This window comes from Macrobrachium rosenbergii, chromosome 8, assembly GCF_040412425.1.
Source record: "Macrobrachium rosenbergii isolate ZJJX-2024 chromosome 8, ASM4041242v1, whole genome shotgun sequence".
In the NCBI taxonomy this organism is placed as follows: domain Eukaryota; kingdom Metazoa; phylum Arthropoda; class Malacostraca; order Decapoda; family Palaemonidae; genus Macrobrachium; species Macrobrachium rosenbergii.
The window spans coordinates 54014513-54035466 of record NC_089748.1 but is presented as its reverse complement, the minus strand read 5'-3'; the positions used below and the strand labels follow the sequence as shown (position 1 = coordinate 54035466).

Genomic DNA, 20954 nt, shown 5'->3' with positions numbered 1-20954 from the left:
CAAAGGCTGTTCCTTTGGCCCTGCAGCCACATTTTAGCATTTTACTTTACCTCCTTTCCTGCAACTTACAACTTTGCTATCCAACCTCACAAGCTATTCTTTTCTGATGCAATTGGAGGGTTTTTCTCCCATTTTTTCCCCTTTAGACTAAGCCTTGCTTTTCATTCCATTCATTCTGTTAACCTTTATATTTCTATTCAACCACTCCAACTGTCTCAGGTTTAATATAAAATTGTTAAATTTTAATGTAAAATTGTTTATTAATAAAATAAAGTCAAATGAAACTTTAAAATATTTTTTATTCACTCAATTTTTAAATTTATTTTAAAGCCACTAAAATATTTTTATTCATCCAATTTTTAAATTTATCTTAAAACCACCACAGTAAAATATAACGGACAGGCAAAAAACGTGTTCTCAGCAAAAGGCTACTGAAAATATATAGTATGCCATCAATCATTACAGCAGGGGAACCCATTCATGAAATTTATAATGGAGTATTGTCTGAACAGATGAAATATTCTAAAAGTCGCTTCCCATTTTTCGTCTACCACCCCTCAAACATTTACCCTCCCCAATGCTGGGTCACCTTAGCTTCTACTCACTCCTATTTATTTTTCCCATTACTGTGTTGATACCTAGAAGCAACAAAGGGGATGATCGAAAGACGTAAGAAAGATACAATACTTTGAAAACATACAAGTGACAAAGGACAAAAATGGATATAGTACTGGTTAACAAGAAATGAAAGGGAGATAGAGATTAACAGTAATACAAATATGGAGACTAAAAAATATATAGAGAATGCTGGTGTGACAGGGGAGGAATGGAAGGACATGACATACAAAAGAGAGCTATAACATGGCCCTATTGTTTATGAACTGACAGGAGAAATAAGCAGAATCTAAATCAGAGAGGTGGAAATTACAAAGACTTAAAAAACACTAACAAACTAATGCAGAGAGCCTGATGTGTAGAGATATGAAAGGAGGGATTCTTCTAGGATTCTTCTAACCCAGAGTGAGTGGGAGACTAACAGTGACTAAACAGAGAAATAAAGGCAGACTAAGGGAGAGATGGGAATTAACAGAAAAAATCTTTTATACGCAAGGATGCCTCTTTCTGTACTAGAGATTAACACAGCTAATATAACTGACACTAATATACAGAGAAAGAAACCCAATATATATAAATAGAAGAATAATTATTTTAATCTAGAGAAAGATGAAGGGAGTGTGTGGGGCTCAGAGAGAGAGAGAATGGGAGGATAACAGCCAGGAGGAGACAGAGATGAAAGTGAGGAAGAGAGCATGAATTTAACACCAAATATTGGTAAATAATTTTACCTAACTGCTGCATTAACATAACATCCCATACACCTAAATCCAATTGTAAGACTATACTAAAAAGTCACCTACCTACAGAGACTAACCTACATACAGAGAGACTAAATCCACAGTATGTCTGAAAGCTTGAGCCCCAACTATATAATGCTTTGTGTTTTAACTAAATAATTTTCGACTTAATCTTATTTAAAATGCCATGACTCTCTGCTAAACCATCATTTTGCTTAAGCCAAATCTGTCCACATTTTTAACAACTGCTTCTGCATTAATGAGACTAACAATTGTTGCCCCCTATACAATGGATGTTTTAGTAAAAGATGTTGAACAGTGCTACAATGTTTGAGCCAAGTGGTACCCGTTTCCCATCCACAAGAAGAGCGTGAGAAAAACTGAAAGAGCAAAGAAGGAAAGACTCGACAACAGCTGGAGAAAGATAGGTGATAAATCTTTAAGAATAAATAAAACCTTTAAAAAACTAGGATAGCTTTAACAAAAGTAATAAAAATTGATGGCACAGAGAGAGAGTATGGGGAAAGTTTAGTTTGAGCTGTGAAAAGGTCTATCTAAAAAATAAAATTGGAAAACTAGATTCACTGTGTCAAATATCTAAAATATATTTGCTTCATTAGGTATTGCTATATAGAACAGTTACTTTACTGACTCTGCCAATATTAAGACAATATTATTCTATTATTTTACAGTCTTCCATCAATATATGCAAACTAAAGTGATGAAGGAACAAAGAGAGAAAAATATCCTGGCAGTTTTGAATCAAGTACAAAACCTGGATATTATAATGCTTTTCAACAAGATCCCAGAATGTGACAATGACACCTGACTCAAAAATGATCTTCCAATTCCCCCACCTCTTGATAACCAGTTATAAAAACTGAATGGCCATTTCTTGCCAATGTCCTACATTGTCTCCAGTTCTTTCTGACCCCATTGTACCACTGTCTAAAAAAAATTACCGTACATTTCCGTGTATGTATAAGACGACCTTTAGATAAGAGGAGGTTAAATATTATGGAACATTTTCATGAATTTATCTCATATCTGTGGTATAAGACGACTGCTAAATTACAAAACCATCTGTGTATAGGACAGCTTTTGCACCAACAGTATCTTATGAAATACTGGTTATGTAAAGATGATGTTATTACAAATGCTGTTTTACTTACTGTATCCTTAGAAATTCAAAATAAAGCCAATTCTATATGTTTTTCCTACACACTTTGCCTAGGGAAACCGTTTTGTTTACGTTTCATCGGCAATCACAAACAACCCGACAACAATAAGATAATGCACAATATCATTCATATGACTGAATTGTTCTAAACAGTTACAAAATAATAGATTTTTACTGAAAAATGAATATTATGTTATCCTAAATGTTACTACTACCCTAATTACACTACCATTAAAATTTTTGAAAAATTGCCGAAAGAAAAAGGTTGCTGTGAGCGCAACCATAACTCAATGTTTACATTTTTTCAGCTGGCTTGCATAGATAAAAGTTAATTTCATTGATATGGAATTATTCCTTGAATAGGCTATTTATTATGAAGATATGCCAATACTAATATACTAGGTAAATATGGCTTTATTACCTTTTTGATCAGTTTATTTTCATAATGTGAATCTTTTCATGAAAGTCTGTGGTTATCACACTGACGCCGAGGCTAGCCTTCCACTAAACATCACTTAGAATTCAAGGTTTGGTTTTGAGAATGGTAGTGTAAGACGACCCCCAAGTTTTAGGGGTGAATTTTAGGATTTAAAGGTCGTTTTAAACACGGAAATACACAGTATATATACTGTAAGCCAAACTTTGACTCTTCACAAAGTTAACTTCTGGAAAATCATAACCAAATGAGCAGATCAGCCATCTACAACTGTGAATGCAATAATTTTTCCATATTAATTTTTAATAACATTACTCTGAGTTCTAACACTATCATCAACCTCTTATCACCAATTTATCATACAGCATTTGAACAATAAAATTCTCGTCAAATTAAAAAATATTAGATCATCAGTCTGATTTTTGGTGAATGGTTAATATCTGAAGACACATGGTAATCAAAAAATGATTCTTTAAATAACAGTATTCAATCTACTTACACTGTAGGAACTATATTTAGAAATATATATAAGCTCACTTGAACTAGTATTAACAGAGACCTCGTGAATCTTGAGAAAAGCCAACAGATTTTCAGAATATGAGTATGCACAAAATACACTAAAGAGAGAGAGAGAGAGACTGTAATATCCAAATTTATAAATTACTGAAATACACAATTTAAATCTTTTTTAGTGTTAAAAGTGAAAAGTGGTAGAAGATCTGACTGGGGTACTTACTCAAGGGGAAAAGGGCTGTCAACCTCTAGAACAATTCATATACATTACTCACACTCAATTTCTCCACCATTAGTATTTCTGCTGTATACCCAAGTGCTCTGTCACTGAGCTTGACAAATTTTTACTCTACCTTAAACAAGTTTACCCATGCTAAAAATGATGGACTCCCTTAGAAACCCCACTTCCAAATAACATTTCCACCCTAATCAGCCAACTACACAAACTTACTTCCTGTCAACACAATTTTCACGTCACGATTGCCAATTTCATCACATAAAATCTTTCTAGAATGATCACTGTGGTGCTTTATCCCTTCTGCTATATCAGGCACAATGAATTGCAAAAAAAACCCCAAGACTATATGGACATTTGTGAAAGAAGCTGGTGCCTCCTTTCAAAGTGGCATATGGTCAAATTATGTAATAAAGCAACATCAAATTGCAAGACCACAGGGTGACAACTTGACTATAACCCAACAAGAATATTTTTATGGAATTGTTTTGCACAAAAAATTTTTACTTTTCATCTTTAATGCTACATTTACTAGTAAGTATGGCGGCAATTAGCAAATTTAAAATGTAAGTTCATCTGTCAGCAAGCACTAAGTGAAGTTTTTGGGAAATGCAGTTACAAACAAACTTCATTTGGATGACAAAATCCTCATTAAGCTGCCAGTCTTGAAAAGGATTAGGAACACTTCCTCATTTTTACATAAGTCTAAAGCTCTTATACAGCCAAAATACTCAACGCTTAAAATTCACATCCTACACCAGATGACCAAAAAATATTAATTTTCCTTAGTTACTATTCAAATGTTTTTTTGTAGCCAAACAACCATTTACAATAGAGGTTAATAACTAATAACAACAGTGTGAAAACAAGAAACATAGCACACAAACAAAATGTCTGTCACTTCGAGTTCCCGGCAACTCCTGCCTTAGGGACCACATAGCTTTTTAATGGATACATAATGCTACTACTAGTATTCCGTCAGAGAAAACAAGCAAGTCTTGCAGCACAGAGGAGAAAAAAAGGGGGAATATCTAGCTGTTGGAGGGGGGAAAAGGGACAAAAGGGGACAAAGACAATGGGAAACTACTTCTGGTTCATCATCTGTTTGGGCAAACTCCTCAGTTACCAACTCCCTGAACAGTTTCCTTTACTGTGATGAGTGATGGCATCTATTCAGTTGCTTTCTGCTTAGAACATTCATTTGTCCTCTCCCAGCCAGCCACTACAATGGTGATTCCAAGGAGTTATCTTTTACTTTTCCAGTTTTATCTACTTACATAACACACAAAATTTACAGAAGAGAATATCTGTATTCACGCATTGTACTCATTACTTTAACATTTGAATTAATCTGCAAGGCATTTCTTCCATGAAGAAGGTGACACAAACTTATTAGGAATTTTTTTTCTCATTAAGCCCTTGAAACAACTGCCCGTGAGTAAAACAAAATATAACATATTTACAAAAATATATAGACCCCTAGAGATACACTGTTCAGTTGACTGCAAAATTTTCAGGACACATATCCAAAGGTTTGTTAGCAGCACTGATAATTTGATAGGCCTTCATAACAATACAGTAAACGATACCACTGAAATATACAGATGGCTTCACTAATGCTGATTTTTGACACCAATGATACACTAGTTTCTGATACTGATCAAATCTAAGTTCTGTACATTACTCATCTACAGCATTAAGTAGCTGGTCCCTACAAGCAATCACTGACAATACTACTGTTCCCTAGTAACTGCCAATCAATGCCCTTGTACTGTACCTACAATAATTGATTTAAATGTTTGATACTGCACTTGAGAACCTGATACTTCCATATGTTCTTTCTAGCACTCGGTAAGGTGCTGGATAAATTATGCTGAAACTTACGGTCTTATTTGTTGCTTCTACATGAAGACATGTTACAAATATCACTTGAAAAACTAGTTATTCAAATCATGCTACATTTTACTACTGCTGCTTTACAAGAAGCTACCCTACTGCCACTTCAGTACTTTATGCTTTGGCTAAATTGAGCATCACTGCTGACTAGTATCACTTACGACTGGTTGGCATTGAAGAAATGAAACAATATAAGGAATTAGCTGACACTGTTGCTCTAAAATCTAGTGTTAATTTCCACTTGTCACTTGAAAAATGAAAGTTATTGCCTCAATTTTTTCTGTTACTAGAAGAAATGGGGGTTCCATACAAATCTACAGTAATTACAAAAGCCTATAACACCTAATCAAAGAAGAGACCAACACTTCATTGACCAGGTAATAATTAATGGCAGTTAGGTAGGCAATAGATCAATAGATACATTCTCTATCAGGGAATGCCCCTGACAAACCAATAATTATGCCTAACCCACCTACATAACCAGGTGGAATCTGCAACTCATCAAAACACCTGGAAAATCACCATGACTCTAATTCAAAGACCGAATGGAAAAAAAAAAACAGTTGTCACATTTACCTTAAGGAAGGAGACAACTGCTCAGTAAGAGCCAGCTAAATTAAAAAATATAAAACACCTATAAGGGCTATCTCTCACAGAGAGGTCATGATTTTTTCATTAACATCTTGGATACAAAAGTCTTGACTGGGTATTTAGAAGCCTCTTCCCAAATGGAAGGGTAGGCCAGGTGCTGCCTTCAGCTAACTACCATTTTTAAGGTCTCAGAATAGCCCTTTTGTAGATCATTTCAGTAGACTACCTTTAAATTAATCTGGGGGACAAAACTTTATGCAGAACCCCTTATTTCATCTACTTATAAAGCATCCTATTGTCAAACTGCTGCCAAAAGATCTATAGTTGCTGAGATATGTGCTAAAGTCAACAAGTAAGGGTAGGAGACACAGTAATATTAAAAACTATCTTTTCTTCCTCAGGATAAAATGGTCAAGACCCAAATATACCTATTCAACAGTATAATTTCCAGATTGTACTGTAAAGGCTACAGCAACTTTCTCTCCTTGAAAGTCAGTAGAAGTTCCAACCTTAACACCTCTTACTGAGTCTGGACAAGTCTTGTATTGTACTTGATGTAACATCAGTCACCAGATCCAAGACACATTCATTCTTGCAATGAAAACATTTGATCAGGGAAATTGAAAAACCAAAACCAACTTGGGTTGGAAAAGTACTAGTGGAGTATGTTACAATGATATCTACATCCAAAATAAGGCTTTCATTAAAATGAAATCTTGTAGATACAATTTGAATCCAGTTGCAATGGATGTTAAAGCGGCCATTATGGCTACAAAAAATACATCATCTCTTGAATGTCAACGATCAACCGCATACTGTACATAGCGTCAATCACATAATCTGATATTGATTTTTATCCTTCATTCGAAAATGGCAAGTAGCAATCTTGAATTTCTTCAAGGTGTATGTTAGCTCCACCCAAGAAGAGAGATTTTTTGTTTTTTCCCAATCAAACTCAGGCTTAAGCAGGTGTTTTCAAAAATTTTGAGGAAATCAAGAAATACAATGTATCACCATAGTAACTAACCAGAAAAACCCTGCTAGAACAAATGTGTCACCATAGTAACTAACCAGAAAAATCCTGCTAGAACAAAAGATGTTCAAAATGTACCAATAGTGTGCACAGCACAGTGGATTCATCCAGGGTGACCAAGCATATAAACCAACAACTTTATACCAGAGAGGAGACACCCCGTTACATGGAATGTTTCTACTGTCTTCCGCACCTTCCACTCATTGGTAATTTGTAATTCATGACTCGGATCTCTGCCTTCATATGACAAAATGCTTTTGTAAATAGCTAGGTCTGTGCTTCAAACAATATCATCAGATATCATGAATGGGGTAAGTGGTGTCAAGGGCAATTAACTGGGGTTGTTAAGTGTATTTTAGATTACTGGCATAAAAAGACAAAACAGAACTTGAGAGTATGAAATTCCCTTATTATTTATATATAGTAGTGTGACACTTAAAAGTTACTTATGGCAGCTGTGACTGGTTTCCATTTCACTAGTGACAAATGGATATTAATCAAAAGTGTTTTAACAATAAAGTAAAGCAGGTAAACAAAATGTCTAAGGGCTTAATGCAAAAAATAACAGTAGCCTTCCTATTCATCCATAATGATAATTAAATTATAAAACCAAATCATGTCAGCATTATAAAACCACATCACATTAGCATTCAATGTTATCCTGTTTAAATATTTTTCATAAAACTCCAGTACTGTACATACACTGATTTTCATTTATAACACAACAAATATAGCATGATTCTTTAAAATTACAAAACATGAAAATGTTTCAAGATCTCTAACAAAAAAAGCTGATACAAAATCTGGACAAAACACATTTGGACAAAACACATTTAAATAAATAAGTCATTTAATCTTTGCATGGCTCTGGATACTGTACTGCTATGCATCTGAGTTACCCAAGTCTCATAAAATGTGAAATATGATATCACTTATTTAGGTTTTTCAGTAAAGTTCAAGTACTGTCTAAGAAGGTCTTGGACTTGCATCTTTTCCATGATAATTCCTACAGCCTCCACTCTGTCTCTTTTACAGATATTTTTAGAACTTCTTCCAAGAATATCATGGATCTGTTTCCCCACGCCTCTTCTGGCTCGGTAATTACCTGTTTACTAGAACATTCTATAAGCTAATGATAAAACTGCATGTTATAAGGTCAAATGATGTCTTCAGTCGTCTATACCTCCAAAACATGTCTCCCCCTACTTTTTGCAATCCATGAGAACTTCAAAATTTACTCAGAAAACAAAGTGTGAAAGATCTATCAAAATGTGCACTAAAATTAAAAATAACCAAAGTTCAAAGAGCCTTGTATGTTACATCAACTAAATTCATTTTATTAAAGCCAAAACCTACACCAAATTATATGTGGCTGTCAAACCCTGCACTAGGCTAAGAATAAATAAGTGAAGTTTACAGACCATTGTACATGACAGCCAAATGTTGCACAAAATTCCAATCATAAAAGTCTACACTTGAATATCTCCAAAAGAACGCATTATCTATAATATCTAAAGTCAGAGCCTTGTACATGGTGCTGTCAAGTTCAACTCAAGTTCAAAATGTCTAAAAAACTCTAAGGCTGCCAAAAACCAACACTGATATACAGCATTAGTCTAAACAGTTCAAAGCATAAAGAAGGAAGAAAGACACTGCCTCTCCTTCTTGAGTTAATGCCCCAACTGCTCATGCTGGGTCCTTGGAGTTAGAGGAGCCTTCTGAATAATGCAGCATAAGTTGCATTACAGCCACTTTTAAAAGGTCCAAATCTGCAGCGCAACATTTACTTTAATCAAATCATTCCAACATTAGGTTCACACCTAAATTTTGGAGCACACACACAGGCATGATGCTATAAAAACCTACACTGAAATTAAGTTCTTGTTTGTGTGCACTCCAAGCCTGAATAGTCCGGTGTAGAAAAGTGTTCACGCATATTTTAAACTAACCAAATCATAAAATGTTGCAGTAAACTACACAGTGACATACACTAAAAATATTTTTTAAGCAGTAGCATGAGCTTTGCAATGATTTAAAACACAGCCTTCAAATTCCTAATTCAAAAGTTGCAAAAATTTGGTTTAGTGTTTCATAAACTTATACAATTATCTACTCTAAATGGAGAGCACTGCATTTCATCTAAATACAACTGATTTTTCAACAAAATTTTATGTTACCACTAGATATTCCAAGCTTTTTCATCATCAATGGGGTATGATGATGAAACAGGGAGACATACACTGAGTTAATGAAAGAATTAGTTATTATTATTACTGTACGGTGTTTTACATATTTTACCAGACCACTTGAACTTGTTTATTTAGCTCAGTATGCTGGCCCAAAAGGATTGGTCTATACTGTATTAATAATGAAAATGTGTAATTTTATATATCAAATTACAGCTCTTTTAAAATTCCATAATTAGGTTAACTAGAAATGATGGAGACTGACAAAATTTCTTAGACTGATTTGTTTCCAAAACTTATATAGTTGATTTTATTTTGAGCAAACACAAAAATAAACATGTTTAACTATTAATGTTACTCTATGTTCTGTATATACAGGGATTGGGTCATGTGGGCTATTCTTCAAATATCCAAAGGTCAAATTAGTGGCCAATTCTAAGGCATATCAAATGGCATTTTTGGGCCATTATTGATAAGCTTTATTGGGTGCTAGGGCTGCAAATCCTATGCCTGAAGATGATTTGCACCCATCAGTGTATATTGCAGTGTGGAAACTTACATCTCATATGTTCTACTGCGTGTTATGATGTTTGGGGTTACTATACGCATAGTTTAAAGAAGTATTGCAAGAGTGTACACTTCATATCTTTTACTAGAGGAAATTTTATGTTGATATTTGTTAACTCATACAGTCTATTATTCACAGTCTTGAGCAGCAAAAGCTCTTACAACATAGTATGAGAACAAATTTGGGTGACAGTTACAGCTATCATACTCAAGTTTTTGAGGGCCAGTGGTAGAGTACCATGATATATACTTGTGGCTCTGCAAACATTTCCTCTTCTTAAGTTATTATCCTTGGAAAACTGAGAAGCTAAGCTCTCTTTCTGCCTTCTTCACTTATAATCCTGTAAAAATAAGAATTATGCAATCATCCATAATTTCTTTTAAGTGCCAATGAAAGTTAAGCATTTACCTATAAAGCATATTGAATCTGAACACACTGAATCATTATACTTCATGAATTAGCCATGAAGCTTTTCCAGCTAAAGTACTCATATTTATTCAAGCTTTTACAAATCTTTCTTAAATATTTTACTTAGAAGTTTTATATGAAACACTTTCTTTTTCTTAAAGACCCATTAATCAAAAAAAAGCCCTCATTCAAAATCTAAACACACCCAGACATATGTGTAGACAGAAATAGCAGAATAGCTAACAGTAATGTATGACTTTCACCTACTGCTATGTAAGAACTATCCTTCTCACCCTATCACATAGACTGGGTGACATAGTAGGCATATACAACTAAGAAGCTTGTATAAAAATATAAATTTAAATTCATAAAAAGTTACTTGTTCCATTACAAATACATCATACACTGCAAAAATTGTAATTTAGGTGGAAGGAAGAGAAGTTCAGATAGGGTTCATGGATCCAGTGAAGCAGTTGGGGACAGTATGGATCAGGAATCAAGAATCAAATGGTACTCTAATGGAGAGATACTGTACGTAATTAAGCATCCTAGGAGTAAAGCATGAAGTTTGTCCTGGGTGCTATATCCAAATATCATATGGCTCAAGTCTCAATATTTCTCATGAAGGCTAAGGTAGTTGAGAGGGCCTGAACTTGTGGACAGTCACTCGTACCTGACCAGCGTTGATTTCAGAAGCCTTTCCATGTGCTTGAAATATCCATTTCTGCCAGAAGGCAACAGTATGCTAGTAAACATACTTCCTTCACTGGTTTGTAGACATTATGTCTGGAGTTACACTACTTCTGGTATTGGGAGATGGTTTTACTGCAATAAGATCAGCTTCTACTATTATGTCACAATATATTATGCATTGTTGATCATTAACATCATCTCACACATGATGAATTCTTGTTCTTAAGAAAAAACTTTCTTCCTTTGTTGACTTCAAGAAATTTTACAGATAATCTATTATGTCACCATAGTGGTGCAGTGGTATGATTCTTGGCTACCAGTCGAGAGGGTCTGGTTCAAATCCCGCTGCTCACTGATGGCTTGGGTTGCGTCACTGCAAAAATCCCGGCAGCCCATCAACCTAGTGGTCCGAAGAAACCCGAGAGGTTCAGTAGGAGAATAGGTACCAGCCCTCGGGCTGGGGAGTTAAACAGTGGGCCTAGCGACACATTGGCCACGTGTCATAGGCATTGGGACCTGTCTCCCAAATGGCTGTCGGCCTAAGAAACAGGAGATCAGCGCCTGCTCTATGAACCCACAGAGCCCCAGGAGGACTTTAACTATTATGCAAAGTTATTTCAAGGATTATCACTTTAAGAAAAGTATTTTTCAATACAATTGATCAAATCTGAAAGGTGATCTGAATAGACCAGTATGAAGGCCAGTATGGAAAATAGCAGGTGTGCCATTTTGACTCCTGGCAGTCTGAAGTCAGCAACCCAGTTAGGAGCAAAGTAAAAATCCTCAACAGATCAAAGTCTGGTATAAGAAACCCTGCCTGGGAGGTGTTGCAACTCAATCAAATGCCTAGAAGATACTAAAATTAGCAGGAAAGTAGTTTTACATGAACAAGTGCTGAAGGGATGTCTCACTAAGCAGTTCATCAGGCCCCTAATAAACTACTGCGAACAAAGGAGTCCTACATAAGCAGCTAGGTCAGCTTGGGACGCAATCCCCTCTCAAAGTGGTAGAAGAGCCTTCTCAGATCTCTGGAAGCCATCACTTCAATGCTTCCGTTCCAATATGTGTGAGAACTGAATTGAACTGAATATAAAATTTAGGCCAAAGGCTAAGTGCTGGGGACTATGAAGTCATTCAGTGCTGAAAATAATGTTGAAACAATTGTAAGGAGAGGGTGGGAAGAAAGATGGAAAACAGAGAATACACAAATGGTGGTACAGTAAAGAAAATGACTGGGGCTGCAGTTATGGGCCAATGGGATGCTGAAAAGAACCTCAAGTAATGCCTATAGTGAAACAAAAGAAGTGCACCAATGGCACTACTCCCCCTACGGGCCATATTGTGAGGAGGTTGTTTTGTAACCTTTGATACTGAAAACATCTTCTGGTGGGACATATGGAGGATGTATACAACTATGGGAACACAGCCATTAATTAAACTGATGTCCCTCTCACCTGCATCAATAATGGGAGTCAGTAAAGCCTTAACCTGACACACAAAGAGAGAGCAGCAAATCTCCTTTTTGGGGATGAAACACTCAGGTCCCCAGCTTTACTGGATATCATCCAGACAGGACTATGAACACAAATACAGATGTCTTTGTAACATGACTTGCCAAGTAACATAAAATAAGCAAAATCAAACTGTTTTACAATTTAAAAAAGTTCAACTACTATTAGTACCTTATGTAACAGAATTTGCATCAATATCTTCTTATCATCATTGTTACATGCAAATGAGAATTATTTAACATTTTATATTAAATCAGTAAAATTAGTCAATAAAGATTTATAAAGCCCTAACTAGTGCCTAATGTCATTTTCAAAATGTTTAATGAATGTCTTGCCTTTGATTTTAGTCATTTATGTGAAGAAAATTTTTGCTTCTTATCCAACACCATTACTTCAAAATGACTTCTGCCCCTATGTGACAGGATTACCATTCAGAAATATGGTTAGAATGGCTTCTTGTCTCCCGCTTGTATTGAAGTGTTTGATCATTAGTTTAAGATAACCTGAAATAATTTTCACTGGCCAATGTACTGGCTGAATCAAAATTTATCCACGATATATATGAAGAAAAAAAAAAGCATAAAAAACATCGAACTCTCCGCAGCGAGCCCAAATCATTGGTAACCAAGGCCTCCACACCACTGGTAACCAAGCGAGCTAATACTATCATGATGAGTAAAGGGACTGGTCCTACCAGGGAGAAAGACAGAATTCTTTCTTACACTGTTGAATATTATCAGCTAATAATGCTCTATTTCCTGCTGCATATAGTACCACATAACTTAAGAAATCTGTATCCCAAAGGAACTCAGTTGTTCCAACCTTTCTAAACAAATTTTATTCAACTTTTAATATGTACCAATTAACAGATGCATGCTGTATCTGCTGAATCCCAGAGTTAACAAATAATCCTTTTCTTCATCAAATATCAGTTTCCTTCAATTAATTTTCATATTTTCTGTTCTACCCATTGTCACTGAGTGAAGACTTTCATTACAGGTCTGTTAGTAAAAGTATGTCTTAATACAGTTTCAGGATGCCTTCATTACAGCATAATTAAAAGCAAAAGCTTGATGAAGAATATAACACATTCAAAGGAAGATAAAGTTAACCTAATCCGGACTATAACTCATATTCAAACAAATATAATCACCATAATCCTGACTATAACTCATATTTAAAGAAAGACTATGTAAACTGAGCAATTTTACCACATCACTCTGTACAGTATGCCCAAGATGTGTCTACAATGTCATTGTACACATCTCTTTTTCACCCCCAAAAATAAATACAGTACATATTTGTACAGTAAATACTGTAGTTTTTGCTTGGTTCTACATTCCTGAATACATTCTTCACCCTCTGTTTTCAATTCTTCACAGTAAACAACAGGCAGTATTTCATAGATCTTAGCATCCCTCACTGTCAACAAATACTGCACTAAAAAAAAAAAACAAACTGGGGCTGAACATTCTATGTACTTGGCTACCAATTACCCAATGTTGAACAGATACCTATACCTGGAAATATTAAGAAAGTATTCTATCCAATCAAAGGAAAAAATGGGCAGGATTTTTACTAAGCACTGAACTCAACAACAAAATCCTGTTACAAACTACTGTATGGCAATAGAGTTCTCCATTCTTTAATGCCAAAATAAAAATGTTTTCAAAAATTTTTATTATGCCACTGTATTTTTAGTAGATTTTTTATATTACTAACATGCAGTAACTTGTTCCTTCAACCAATCAAGTTTATACAGGTTTCCAGTAAACCAAGTTTTGTAAAGGGATTTGGCAGATGTTTTCTTACTGCACTAAGCTTACACTTATCCCATGTTGCTTGCCTTCATTCTGAAAACTCCCAATTATTAGGGAACAACAGTCCTTAGTAAACTAATTTCTGTTATCCTAAGTCTTCCCAATAAGTTATAAAGATTCAACTACTCCCATCAATAGGCTATAAGCAAATATGAAAATTTTGTTGTCAAGTATCCTAATCTAAATTACAGACTTGTAATTAAACAAGCTGCATCTAAATGTAATTACTTACTATGTCATTTTCCGTTAACTTTTCATCTTGTGAAACATTACAAGTTCCTTTACAATAACAGGCATTACTTAGGTTGAGAACACTGAATTCTCTTGCATGAACTGAGTACTCACAGTACAGTAGGGCTTTAATGCATACCTTTAATCCGACTACTGTAACTTAATTTTTAAAGCAGTTTTTTCACTTACAAATACCAGTTTCTTGCCACAGAAATTAGTGCCTGCAACTTCATTTTGTCCTTTATCCTTGATGAGCTCGATTCCATGGATTCACACATCCTGGAAATAAAGATTGAGTACTGTAATGAATTTGTAAGGAAAGTTTTAAAAAATGGTTAAGTCTGTCTTGAGAGGAAAATCTGACAAATCTAAGTGTCCAGCAGGGTTTCCAGGCTATTTTTTAAACTTTCAAAATACACTACCATGAAAGGGTATGTAAATGAATCCCCAATGCTTTGCCAGTACTGTATCAAGTTTTCTTTTCAAATCATAATTCTAATTTAAAAGTCATTGTGTCGTACCATAGGACAATTTTTTCAAGTACTATAAGTTAAAAACTGGTGTACAAACAGAAAAACTATAAAATTCTAATACCATCTTCATAGTTATCAAATATTTTAAGTTTCCTTTCTATTTCCCCATTCAAGTAGATTAAGGATTTTACAATTCCATGTACATTAAAGCATGTCTTTAAGCTGCCAACTGCACAGCCCAATCTAGTTTGCACTTGAGATAGAAATTTATAAACTCATAAAATCGTAGCTCTAGTTTACCTAAATGTTCATTCAATGTTATACACACATCCATTTTCAATGCTGAAAATAGTTTTCTTAACATTCAAATCTCAACACAACATGACTACTGTGATTAACTCATAAAACCACAACATGACTACTGTGATTAATACATAAAACAAATTCCATAAGCAGTCTTCAGCATGATTTGAACAACCCTGTTGTCAACAACAGTAGTGCAAAAAACCAACAACATATCTAGCACAGACCAATGATGTCAGCACAACAAAAAAGTGAGGAACTCTGACACCAGCTTCTTCAATATTCATTACGTCAGTGACAGTTCACTTTAACCTAGCAGGCCAGTTAAATGCCATGAGTAGACATACCTCAACAAATGTGGCACTAATGCTAATGTATCAACAGTGCAGGCCACCAACATGTATGCCTGCAGCAATATGATTCAACTATCAGAGTAAGACCAAGACTGAAATATGCTACGATAGCAAGACCCATTATGTAACTCTTACAATGAAATACAGTGCTGTAACATAAACTCATACCATTATCAAAACTAAAAATCACAAACAGGCCCTTAACCATCACAAAATTAAGGCAAGCAAAAAAACTGGGCAAACTAAGACACTGGCAACTTACATCAATGACAAAGACTTAAGACACCAACAGTTACACAGAAACTGCAATTTGCAAAAAGTTGAAGATACGAACAACCTAAGTAATAGCAAACTACTGCACGAGTCACAAACTACAACAATGAAGGAAACATGCAACAATCACTAATACTAAGCCAGATACACCTGCAACCCATCAAGTTAACACCTTACAAACCATGAAAAAGCTTTTAAGTACAATTACTAAAACCTGTTGAACAACTAACGAAGTGTCCTTGACAAACAACATTACATCTGGCATCTGATGCAACTTGATGACCTATGCATGCTAGTTATATCCTAACGACCTACAAGTGTGATTGACTGTGAATAAAGTTTTGATCAACAAAAATCTGATCAACAAAAATTTGTAAACATCAGAGTGAGTGGTTTTGCAATGAAAGACAAATACCTGTGCCTCCTTACAGTGCTATCAGTGTACAGAATGCAACTGCTATGAGACAGGTGCTTCTAGGAAGCTGGTGCAACACGTTCTTTTACCACGGCAACAGAAATCCAAGGCACACCCAAAGGAGGTGTGAGGCAGGTACATCATGAATCTTGGGCACAAGCAGATACAGCCATACCCTACCAAGAAGGTCACTTTCAACAAGAAGGGTTACAAGTTTCAGGGTTAAAAGGGTAGCTTAATTTTCACGGAAATTGTGCATCAACTTATGCAAGCTCTCCTCCATTTGCTGACTCATTGTGGAAAAATGATAGCTCTAAATTCCCTTCATCAATAATTTAGAGGGCTTAAATTACAAAAAGCCTTCAACAAAGGTTTAGACAAAAGCAAAGGTGGGCACTCAAGGTTTCCTATGCCAGTGACATGGCTCCATCTACACATTAGAATATCACTAGTGTCTCCAACTATATAGTACCCAATGAGTACACTTGATCCCTGCAAGCATTACTCATCAAATGGATGATCCTTTTCAACTTCAACCATGTAATTATGGTCAAGTTTGCTGGTGACAACAGTCATTTATCCCTAACATTTTGCAGGAGTTACATCTGCCTAGTTCCCACCACGAAGTTGAAAATCCACTATTAACTTTCTGAACAACTAACCCCTTCCCCACATCTAACAACATCAACAACCACCTCAAGTCTTATACAGCTGTACTGTGCATTTTTTACAACAAACCTCTGTAATGTTAAAGAGATTTTTATTTACCAAAGCATATCCAATCAATCATAACACACCACACCCTTTTTTGGTGTTCTGGACAGTACTGGTACTGTATCAACAATGGAGACAGAATAATATCCTGTATTGTAACAGTCTACTACAGCACTATACATAGTCTATTTTTTTATAACTGTATATGTTCTTAAATTCATAAAACATCACCAACTGAAAACGAAACCGCTGTATTTTTAAAAACACCAGTTATCTTTTGCAAATGCAGATAAGCTAATATCCAATTCCACTTTTCTCACAAAATCACAAACCAATGCTGAGCAAGGATGATATGAAAACGATAATGCAAAACAAATACAGTATCCTGATGCTATTCAAACCATACAATATTCACACTTACAGAAGGCACACAGACACTACAGACAAATGTTAACTGTAAGGCATTACATTATTTATTCAAACACACCAAAAAGGATTATCAGAATCTTCATCCCTTTGCCAATAGTACGTTCTGTGGTGACGTGGCCAGTCACAGAAGCCCCTGGGATGGCAGGATTCTGAGTCTTACCTCTCAGAAATATAGAGTTCTTTTACCTGACTTTTCTGCCTCTTCATTTTCTTAAAACTGAATTACAAGCTGCATTTTCTTCTGCAATTTCCTTCACGTTCAAAGATTATCACTTGAGGATTAAGTTTGTGTTGAGGTTAGGCTATCATACATCACTGGATGAGACCCCAGGTAAATATGCAATGCATTATACTTACATATTCTTCACCATGCTGGCCACATTTTATTAGAGAATATTCCTTTGATCAAAACTTGGGCTAAAACAAGGATACACAATGCAAAACAGTAGGAGGAGTAGGCAAACTAAGATATTCATGTAATTGCTTATTAATATGCAATTTACAAGTGAAAACAAATCCCTTCCGCTGTACAGGCCTAACCTCTCCCAAAGACCATTCTGTTTAGAGACATTTAATCAATTACCAAACCTGGCACTAGAGGAACAAAAATAAAATTTCTCTAAGAAACCACACAACTAAACAATGGCCACATCCAGATGATCTATTACCAGTAGAAGCCTAGTATGTAACTGCTGCTTCAAGGAGCCTAATGACAATGACCCACAGACTTCTAGCCTTACCTCCCCACCTTCAAGCAAGGAATACACTAAGTGTATGAAACACCAGACCAGGGGAGAGTGCCTCCTTGTTATACTAAATATCCATTGTCCAAGGTTAGTCTAGGCTAGTTAAGGTTATGATGCATTCCTGTATTTCACTCTGAAATACTTTGTTAGTCAGGTTAGGAAAGCACCTCTGATCAGGTAAAGTGACCTAAGCCATCAAACAACGCACCTCTGTAATATATTCTTATGCTTTATCATGTTCTAGCTTAGGTTATGTTTCTCTAACTGCTCCCTACAAGCCTATAAGAATAGCATCAAATAACCTAAGTTTGGTAATGTAGGGTTAAAATGCTTCACTGCAGACTTTCCCTAACTGCTCCCTCCAAGTCTATAGGAATAGCATCACAGCCTAAAGTGGTAATTCTCACTGCCGGCTGTCCGCGGTGAGCTAGACTATGGCAATTGACGTTTATCTATGTTATTTTTACTATGCTTTGAATTTAGCATAGTAATATTTTGTCGCCCGGTTAATAATAAAACAAACTGAAAAAGATTGATCTTTGAAGACTACATACAAAATGACCTAAAAATCATTACTAGGAGTCAACAGCTTGAAATAGAGGGGATAATCCTAGCCGGCATTCTGCAAACAAAGCTCATTTCTTCCTATAACCTCCATTCCAGCTAATGTAGGTCCGGCAAAATTGCCACAAAATACGTGCAAACACCTGTTAACCAGTTCAGTGGTAGTTATGTTGGTATTTTTTCCAGCCAGGGGTGTTTACTTTTTGAAAAAATTTTGCTTATTCGTATTAGAAATGCTAGGGGAGGGTGGGGTTTGCCGCGGAATGCTGTGCTATGTTTTAGAATTTGACTGTTGCCATCACTGTCATGTTAGCAATTCAAGTCGCGTGAGTCTTCCAGCTGTAAAGGTCAATGCCAACTTAGTTACAGCCGTCCAGACAAAATATTACTTTAAATACCTAGTATAAGCAATTTCTGTAAAATAACATAGAAAAACGTCAATTCGGACCCATAGTCATTGGGGTTAAGCACACAACCTGCCTCCCCGCTGGGACAGACCGCACTTGGCTTAGAATTACCAATCAATCTACTACCTATGAGGAGAATTTTGTGGATACTTACCACACAAGCACGTGAAAACTCACACTGAATGTAAATAATCATTCTACTACCTATGAGAGAATTTTGTGCTTACACAACACCGCTGACGACTTACTAAGACAAAGACCATCTGAGTATCTGATTCTGGTGTGACATCTGACGTCACTGGCATAAAAAAACTTGAAAAAGCTATGGTGCTTTTGTTTTACAAAACAATTTAAAAACTTTAATTTGCTTACATATTATCAAAAATAAGTTTTTTAACATATAAAAATACTGATTAGTTAATAATATTCATGATTTTATCTATAATTAAGGCATTCATGAGGTACATTACTAAATAGATTCTGGTAACAGTAACAGTAGGAACGACGGAATCATTGAAAATGGACAGATACAGAAAAGTTAGGGAAGACTAGTAAGAGTCTGTATAGTAGTTTCGGTGTAACTTATGCTTCTCTCGAAGATTAAACTTGCATAGTTAACTAAAACTGGGCTACTTATTTACGATATACTTTTCTAAAAAAAATTTTTAGTTATAGCAACTGAAGCTATTTAATAAAAATACTCGACAACAATCTATTCTGCCCTTAATTTTTGGTATTTCAATCGCGTCCTATGACTAATCCTTCAGTTGAGGAAAGTGTTTATGAAAGCAACGTCTGGTCACTCTGGTGGCTGACAATTTGGCAGATACCAATAAGATATAGCCTACTTAAATTCTTCATCTATATTATCTTTAGGAATAAAAATATAGAATACAAAATGTTTTTGCTCAATAACAAGAACCTGCTGAGCAGTTAGGATTAAAATGGGGGTTTGTGTGTCATTGTTCGAGAATAAAAGACGACATATATGACTATGTGGCATCTTAGATATTTGAAGCATATTGTCTACTGGTTAAAAAACTTATAATCGAGTAAATTAATACTTAAGTTTATCGTATATTAGCATTACCTTCACTCATTACATGTACTTTACCCTGAAGTTGGTGAGATCATATTGTTATCGTTTAATCCATATTAAAATTAAATCGTCGCTAGGATAATGAAAAGTTCATTCTGAGGCCATCTATTGGCGATTTTTGAAAATAATTTAGGAATTAGGCTAAATTAAAACCCATTGTACAAAACTTTTGATTGAAAGAAAAAATTCAAAATTTACATAATTATGCTTATATTACAAAATATATAACAAAAATAGAATTAAATAATAATGACAAAATGAGAGGAAAATTAAAAAAAAATAAAAGGTTCCTTAAAGAGTTTGAGTTACTTATACATGGCAATACATAAAATAGGCGGGGCTTCTTGTTAGATGGAAACCAGGGCTACCACATAATAGTAATATTATAACATTTTATTCTCAGTAAGAAGGACAACTTTGTGCGTCTCAACTTTCATAAAATTTTAAATACTTTTTTCAATAGCTTAATCGTCGAGTTACTCGGAAAGCGGACTATTATTTTATTTTGACTCATTAATTTTA

General features: G+C 35.1%; 1 long non-coding RNA gene across 1 annotated transcript; it reads right to left on the bottom strand.

Annotated features, from left to right (window-relative positions):
* Window positions 1-279: 279 nt before the first annotated feature.
* LOC136840871 (uncharacterized) lies at window positions 280-19491 on the bottom strand. The gene is made up of 3 exons (XR_010853763.1): window positions 19460-19491; window positions 14846-14935; window positions 280-10333 (listed from the first exon to the last, which is right to left on the bottom strand). It is a non-coding gene; the product is annotated as an uncharacterized lncRNA (long non-coding RNA).
* Between the last annotated feature and the right edge of the window lie 1463 nt (window positions 19492-20954).